The following is a 7,055-nucleotide window of genomic DNA, read 5'->3' as shown; positions in this document are numbered from 1 at the left end:
AATGTCTCTCCCTCCTTCGATCTCTCTATTGGTCTTACAATGTCTCTCCCTCCTTCGATCTCTCTATTGGTCTTACAATTCCATTGCCTTAACTGGGGGGCTTCTCTCACCCTCCTTCGATCTCTCTATTTGTCTTAGAATTCCATTGCCTTAACTGGGGGGCTTCTCTCTCCCTCCTTCGATCTCTCGGGGCTTCTCTCTCCCTCCTTCGATCTCTCTATTGGTCTTACAATTCCATTGCCTTAACTGGGGGGCTTCTCTCTCCCTCCTTCGATCTCTCTATTGGTCTTACAATTTCATTGCCTGTAATACCCGAACTACAATGGAAAGTTTAAAATCTAAGTTTACCTTGAAAGTCGATCTCTCTCAATTTTATTGAAGGTTTTAGGGACCAAAATCCGAGATGCAGCCCAAGAGAAAGATGATTTGAAATAAAAGAAGAAGTTAAGAAAAAAAAAAAAAAAAATGATAGAAAATTAGAAGGATGGTCATGGTTAATCCCGGAGGGTAATTTGGTCATTATACCCTCCATAAAGGAAAAAACAAAAAAAAAAAAAAAAAAAAAAAGAGAAAGGGAAGAGAAGGAAAAACGGCCGGAAAGAAAGGAATAGAAATAGGGAGAAAGAAAATTATAGAGAGAGGAGGAAAGTTCTAGAGAGAGAGAAGGAGGTAGCCGCCGCTCCGGCCACGAGGAGTCCGGTTCCGGCCGAGCCTTCTTCATGAAATCTTCACAGAACTTAGAAGAGAACATTCTTAACTTTTAGATCATCGAAAACCATCAAGAAATGAGGAAAAATCTAAAGGTAAAGTTCTTGAATCCAGATTCTCGAAATTGCTTCAGATCTCTGAGATATAGTAAGAGTTAGAGCCTGAAATTTGAGTATGTTAATCTACAGAGGATTACGCTCAAAACCTGAGAAGGAAGTTGTAATCGATTCAGATCGGAAATGGGAGTTTCGGCGTTCGTCAAAGAGGTAGGTATTGATGTTTCTTGCCATTTTCGGACTAAGGTAATTATCCCGGGGATTAGAAATAAATTACAAGAAAAATACCTGCCTAAAGATGAATATACGCTCTACAAATCTCGTGAAAGAACCATGTTGATCCGAGTTAGGTAGAACGAAATGTGAAAATGTAAAGAAAATGGAACAAAGTAATCGAATGCTGGAAATCGCAGGAGAAAGGAGGAGGCTGCGCTTCGCCGGAGGAGAAGGGCCACGTGTCAAGCGTCCATTGGAGAAGAAAAAAAATCAAAGAAATACTTCGCGTCGGGCGGGATTCGATGGCCGGCGGCCCGCTACTCGAGTTCGCGACCCGATGACCCGCGCGCAACCCGGACCACCGACCCGGCTTCTCGTTGCCACGCGTCAGCGTAAAAGAATTCGAATTTCCAGCGCGTCCTTCCGGTTTCGAACCGACGACCTCGACCTCGGCTGACCGTTCATCGGGGCGCCACGTGGCAACACCTCAGCGCGCGTCTCCCCTCCCTCATGCGCGTCCGTACGCGCGCGTGGCCGTGCGCGTGTAGCTCCTTCCCAGGCGCGTGTGAGCGCGTGAGGGTTTAAATGAGAAAATTCAGTATTTGTGGACACTCTACTGGTGTAGAAATGCTCAACGAAGAACACGCGTCAATCGGGTAAGTCACCACCTGGAACTTTAGGAAGAAATACTTGCAGGAGTCGCTTGGTTATGCATGCATGCTAGTTTAATTACCTTAGGTGGTATTTTTCCATGATTGAATGTAAGTAATTTGATTGTTAAGAGTATGGATGTATTATGTGAAATATTACGAAAATTATCTGAGTGTTGCTATTATGTTCTAAGCTTCCGCTTTATATGTAAATGTTTAATTCATGCTGAAAGGAGAATAGGAACTTGTGAACTCTGCGCTCCGGGATTTGACGGATGTCATGGCCCCGTTGAGCATGTATGTTTATTTTGCATGATGATGCTGGATGATAGTTGTGTGCACACTCAGTTAATTTCCACGTCCCACGAGAATGATAAAGTCTAGGGATATGTGGTTAGAGTAACAAGACACTAAGGTATAAGACCTAACATTCCCCAGTAGGCTAACAGACCACCACGGCATACGAGCCACCTCTAGAGTACCCTTAGGCTACTTGTGTGTGGATGGTGATATAGCTTCGTGGGGGACCAGCGGGTTCCTGATCAGGACTCGACTGCTCGATAGCCGTTTAGTATGGGAAACGGGATACCCACGTCGTAATTGACCGTTTAGCTGGATGGAATAGGGGAGGTAGCCCTCCCAAATACAGGGGGATTACCATGGGGCTAGGGGGTTGCAGCTCACTTCCTAGGCAAGACCCCAAGTAATCTCATACCCATGCCGAGGTAGCCACTCGCAAGGCACCAGTCCGACACGGGTTAGCATAAAAGGAACTCTAGGGGTATAAATAGAAGATCTAAGAACCAAAGAAGCCCGAAGGGGGCAAGTCCCTAGGGGGAAGCCCTAATGAGCTAAGACCAGAATCAGATGATCTAGAGCCAAAGGAAAGTCCGTGGTTGTTTGTTAAGTTTAGGGTGCGACGAGAGCCTACAAGTAGGTGGCTTACTGAGTATAATTTTTATACTCATTCCTTTTACCCTTTTTTTTTTAGGTGCCGGTCGAGGTGGAGGAGCGTTCGAGAGCTGTGCGGTCACAGAGGGGGTCGTTCCGGAGCGTCAGTCCCTTGTCGGTCTTTTCGAGTCTTTTGTGTTTCATTTTACATTTGTAATTTTCTTTGTAATAATTTCGAAACAAATCTTCTCTCTCTTGTTTTAACCAAATGGAGTTTTTATCTTTTTACTTTTCTCTTCTTCTATTTTCTTTTTGTTTATTTTCGATTTCGTCTTTTAGTTCACGGTCTGATTTTCGAAGCCTTGAAAATCGGGTCTTGACAGATTGGTATCAGAGCAGTCGGTTTTTGATTCTGTAGACTTTATTTTTAGGATAGAGAGTCGTACACCTCTGTGACTCAGCTCGACAACACGCCTCGCCGCGACCAGGTATGCAGTCTAACCCTGTTTAGTAGATTATGTTATGATGTAAAGCATGGGAATTTGATGTTTGTCTTAGGTTATGTGGTAGCTATGATTATGCCTTAGGGCGATAAATAATGAATGATCACTCTATACGTCAATGCTAGATACGAGTTATTGCGAGGAGGCCGAGAGAGGTCATGTTATAGCTTACTAGCCTTAGGGAGATAGAGAGATGACGTCGCAGAGTGCGAGACGTCCAAAGATGAACATGAGACTTTCTAAGGCCTAGTACGAGGTGAATTACCTAGGACCCAGCCTCCTGTGACCATAATTCTTGATGACAAGCATGCCTCCGTGGAGAGCATGTAGAAGGCTTAGACAGTATAGAGCATGCCTTAGTATAAACCACAAAGGTAGACCCAAGCAATATTGTTCGTACAACCAAAGACGATCACTATAGGAATTAAATACCCCTCAAGCAAACCATTACCTCAACTGAGTTTTGGTTAAGTCGGGAAGTCGAGAGATAAAATTCACCAACAATGAGAGTGAAGCGATGAAGGTCATGACTTCAAGGTTTGATTGGAGTCTTCACAGGCTAAATTCAAGTTTATGGACTTCCAAAAGTGTGATGTGCCCTTTTATGCCACTAATGGGATATGGGGTGTAGGATATTCCTATGGATGGATCACCTAATGGATGACAAGTCGTTTTGGACCCTGGAGTAGAGGACCGAGTCCAATAGCAGCACGTGGTTATGAGGATCATATGAACGTGTTCTAACTTATTCTTGGTCAGAACATACATGCTTACAAACGTGAAAACTGTTAAGGTAATCCAGTGAACCTTAAGATTAAGAACAGCAGGAAAAAGCGGTCAAGCTATGGCCATGCCTTCGTGTCTGGAGGGAGAAAGTTCATATGCATGTTAGTAAGAACCAACCCTTGTTTAGGTTATCTGGATTACAAAGAGTAGAACTCTATTTTTACACATAAGTGTAAGACCATACTTGTGAAGCATGCTCAGACAGAAGTAGAGACGCTAGATAACGTGAGATTGGAAACTACCTGAAGAGTAGTGAGATGGTGATAGTACATTAGTAAGGGAAGCAGAAGACATAATGCGTCTTAGGGAAAACCTTGGACATAGATAAAAGTATCCTCAGAGCTTGAGGAAGACTAGTTACCAAACAAGAGTTTTTAGAGAGTTTCATAGGATCCTTTACAAAAACTTGAGAGATGCACACGCACGAGCCAATATAAGATATGACTACGAAAGGAAATGTGACTTGATCAACCATAAGACACTACAGGAGTTGACCTAAGTGAATGTAGAGGACTTATACGAGGAACCTTTACTTTCAAAAGAGCCTGCATTTAGCTCAGATGAGTATTAGTACTCAGGCGAGCTACATGACAAGTTATCTTGTTGTGAGGAAAGACCTATGTTGGCCAATTGGGAGCTAATTACGAGACCATTCTTGGTGAAGTAGTAGGTTTGTAAGGGTCTCGACAAGTTTAGGATACCTCATATGAGGATCAGGGAGAGAGATATATCGAAGACAACTACTAGGAGCAATCACGAGGAAGGAAAGTTTATTGATAAGTCTTTCGACCTAATCAATGTCTTGCTAAGGTTTAGGTTATGACTAATCGAACGTTTAAGGAATTTTCTTGTTATCGTCAGAGACGACTTCAATGACGATATGTCGTTGTACACCAAGATGGAGTTAGTTGGCAAGGAGGGGAAAGTTATGATGGTGTTATGAACATAACAATTGTACGCTAAGTTCCCTAAGAGCAAGTTTTGGCTGTCTGAGATGACAATTGAGGTTATGTGTAGTCAAACAGAAAGATCACAGTGAACCCCGCTAAGTTTGATGCAGTTACGAGGTGGTCAAGACTGACCACAGTCACTGAGTCATGTAGTTTATGGGGGTGTATGGAGAAATTGAGAATGCCCAAAAAAAAAAAAAAAAAAAAAAAAAAAAAAAAAAAAAAAAAAAGGGAAGAGAAGGAAAAACGGCCGGAAAGAAAGGAATAGAAATAGGGAGAAAGAAAATTATAGAGAGAGGAGGAAAGTTCTAGAGAGAGAGAAGGAGGTAGCCGCCGCTCCGGCCACGAGGAGTCCGGTTCCGGCCGAGCCTTCTTCATGAAATCTTCACAGAACTTAGAAGAGAACATTCTTAACTTTTAGATCATCGAAAACCATCAAGAAATGAGGAAAAATCTAAAGGTAAAGTTCTTGAATCCAGATTCTCGAAATTGCTTCAGATCTCTGAGATATAGTAAGAGTTAGAGCCTGAAATTTGAGTATGTTAATCTACAGAGGATTACGCTCAAAACCTGAGAAGGAAGTTGTAATCGATTCAGATCGGAAATGGGAGTTTCGGCGTTCGTCAAAGAGGTAGGTATTGATGTTTCTTGCCATTTTCGGACTAAGGTAATTATCCCGGGGATTAGAAATAAATTACAAGAAAAATACCTGCCTAAAGATGAATATACGCTCTACAAATCTCGTGAAAGAACCATGTTGATCCGAGTTAGGTAGAACGAAATGTGAAAATGTAAAGAAAATGGAACAAAGTAATCGAATGCTGGAAATCGCAGGAGAAAGGAGGAGGCTGCGCTTCGCCGGAGGAGAAGGGCCACGTGTCAAGCGTCCATTGGAGAAGAAAAAAAATCAAAGAAATACTTCGCGTCGGGCGGGATTCGATGGCCGGCGGCCCGCTACTCGAGTTCGCGACCCGATGACCCGCGCGCAACCCGGACCACCGACCCGGCTTCTCGTTGCCACGCGTCAGCGTAAAAGAATTCGAATTTCCAGCGCGTCCTTCCGGTTTCGAACCGACGACCTCGACCTCGGCTGACCGTTCATCGGGGCGCCACGTGGCAACACCTCAGCGCGCGTCTCCCCTCCCTCATGCGCGTCCGTACGCGCGCGTGGCCGTGCGCGTGTAGCTCCTTCCCAGGCGCGTGTGAGCGCGTGAGGGTTTAAATGAGAAAATTCAGTATTTGTGGACACTCTACTGGTGTAGAAATGCTCAACGAAGAACACGCGTCAATCGGGTAAGTCACCACCTGGAACTTTAGGAAGAAATACTTGCAGGAGTCGCTTGGTTATGCATGCATGCTAGTTTAATTACCTTAGGTGGTATTTTTCCATGATTGAATGTAAGTAATTTGATTGTTAAGAGTATGGATGTATTACGTGAAATATTACGAAAATTATCTGAGTGTTGCTATTATGTTCTAAGCTTCCGCTTTATATGTAAATGTTTAATTCATGCTGAAAGGAGAATAGGAACTTGTGAACTCTGCGCTCCGGGATTTGACGGATGTCATGGCCCCGTTGAGCATGTATGTTTATTTTGCATGATGATGCTGGATGATAGTTGTGTGCACACTCAGTTAATTTCCACGTCCCACGAGAATGATAAAGTCTAGGGATATGTGGTTAGAGTAACAAGACACTAAGGTATAAGACCTAACATTCCCCAGTAGGCTAACAGACCACCACGGCATACGAGCCACCTCTAGAGTACCCTAGGCTACTTGTGTGTGGATGGTGATATAGCTTCGTGGGGGACCAGCGGGTTCCTGATCAGGACTCGACTGCTCGATAGCCGTTTAGTATGGGAAACGGGATACCCACGTCGTAATTGACCGTTTAGCTGGATGGAATAGGGGAGGTAGCCCTCCCAAATACAGGGGGATTACCATGGGGCTAGGGGGTTGCAGCTCACTTCCTAGGCAAGACCCCAAGTAATCTCATACCCATGCCGAGGTAGCCACTCGCAAGGCACCAGTCCGACACGGGTTAGCATAAAAGGAACTCTAGGGGTATAAATAGAAGATCTAAGAACCAAAGAAGCCCGAAGGGGGCAAGTCCCTAGGGGGAAGCCCTAATGAGCTAAGACCAGAATCAGATGATCTAGAGCCAAAGGAAAGTCCGTGGTTGTTTGTTAAGTTTAGGGTGCGACGAGAGCCTACAAGTAGGTGGCTTACTGAGTATAATTTTTATACTCATTCCTTTTACCCTTTTTTTTTAGGTGCCGGTCGAGGTGGAGG

The 7,055-nt window shown here is 44.1% G+C and overlaps 1 long non-coding RNA gene across 4 annotated transcripts; it reads left to right on the top strand.

Moving 5' to 3' along the window:
• The first annotated feature begins 593 nt into the window (after positions 1-593).
• On the top strand, positions 594-7,055 carry LOC111436381. Of its 4 annotated transcripts, XR_002709233.1 has the most exons (7): positions 600-803; positions 897-974; positions 1,559-1,636; positions 2,622-5,220; positions 5,314-5,391; positions 5,595-6,053; positions 7,037-7,055. It is a non-coding gene; the product is annotated as an uncharacterized LOC111436381 (long non-coding RNA). The 4 variants fall into 4 exon arrangements; XR_002709234.1 differs by lacking the exon at positions 7,037-7,055 and having other exon boundaries at positions 599-803; positions 5,976-6,319; XR_002709231.1 differs by lacking the exon at positions 7,037-7,055 and having other exon boundaries at positions 5,595-6,174.

The sequence above is a fragment of the Cucurbita moschata genome, unplaced genomic scaffold (assembly GCF_002738365.1).
Source record: "Cucurbita moschata cultivar Rifu unplaced genomic scaffold, Cmos_1.0 Cmo_Scf00054, whole genome shotgun sequence".
Lineage (NCBI taxonomy): Eukaryota > Viridiplantae > Streptophyta > Magnoliopsida > Cucurbitales > Cucurbitaceae > Cucurbita > Cucurbita moschata.
This window is presented reverse-complemented; position numbering and strand designations above follow the sequence as displayed.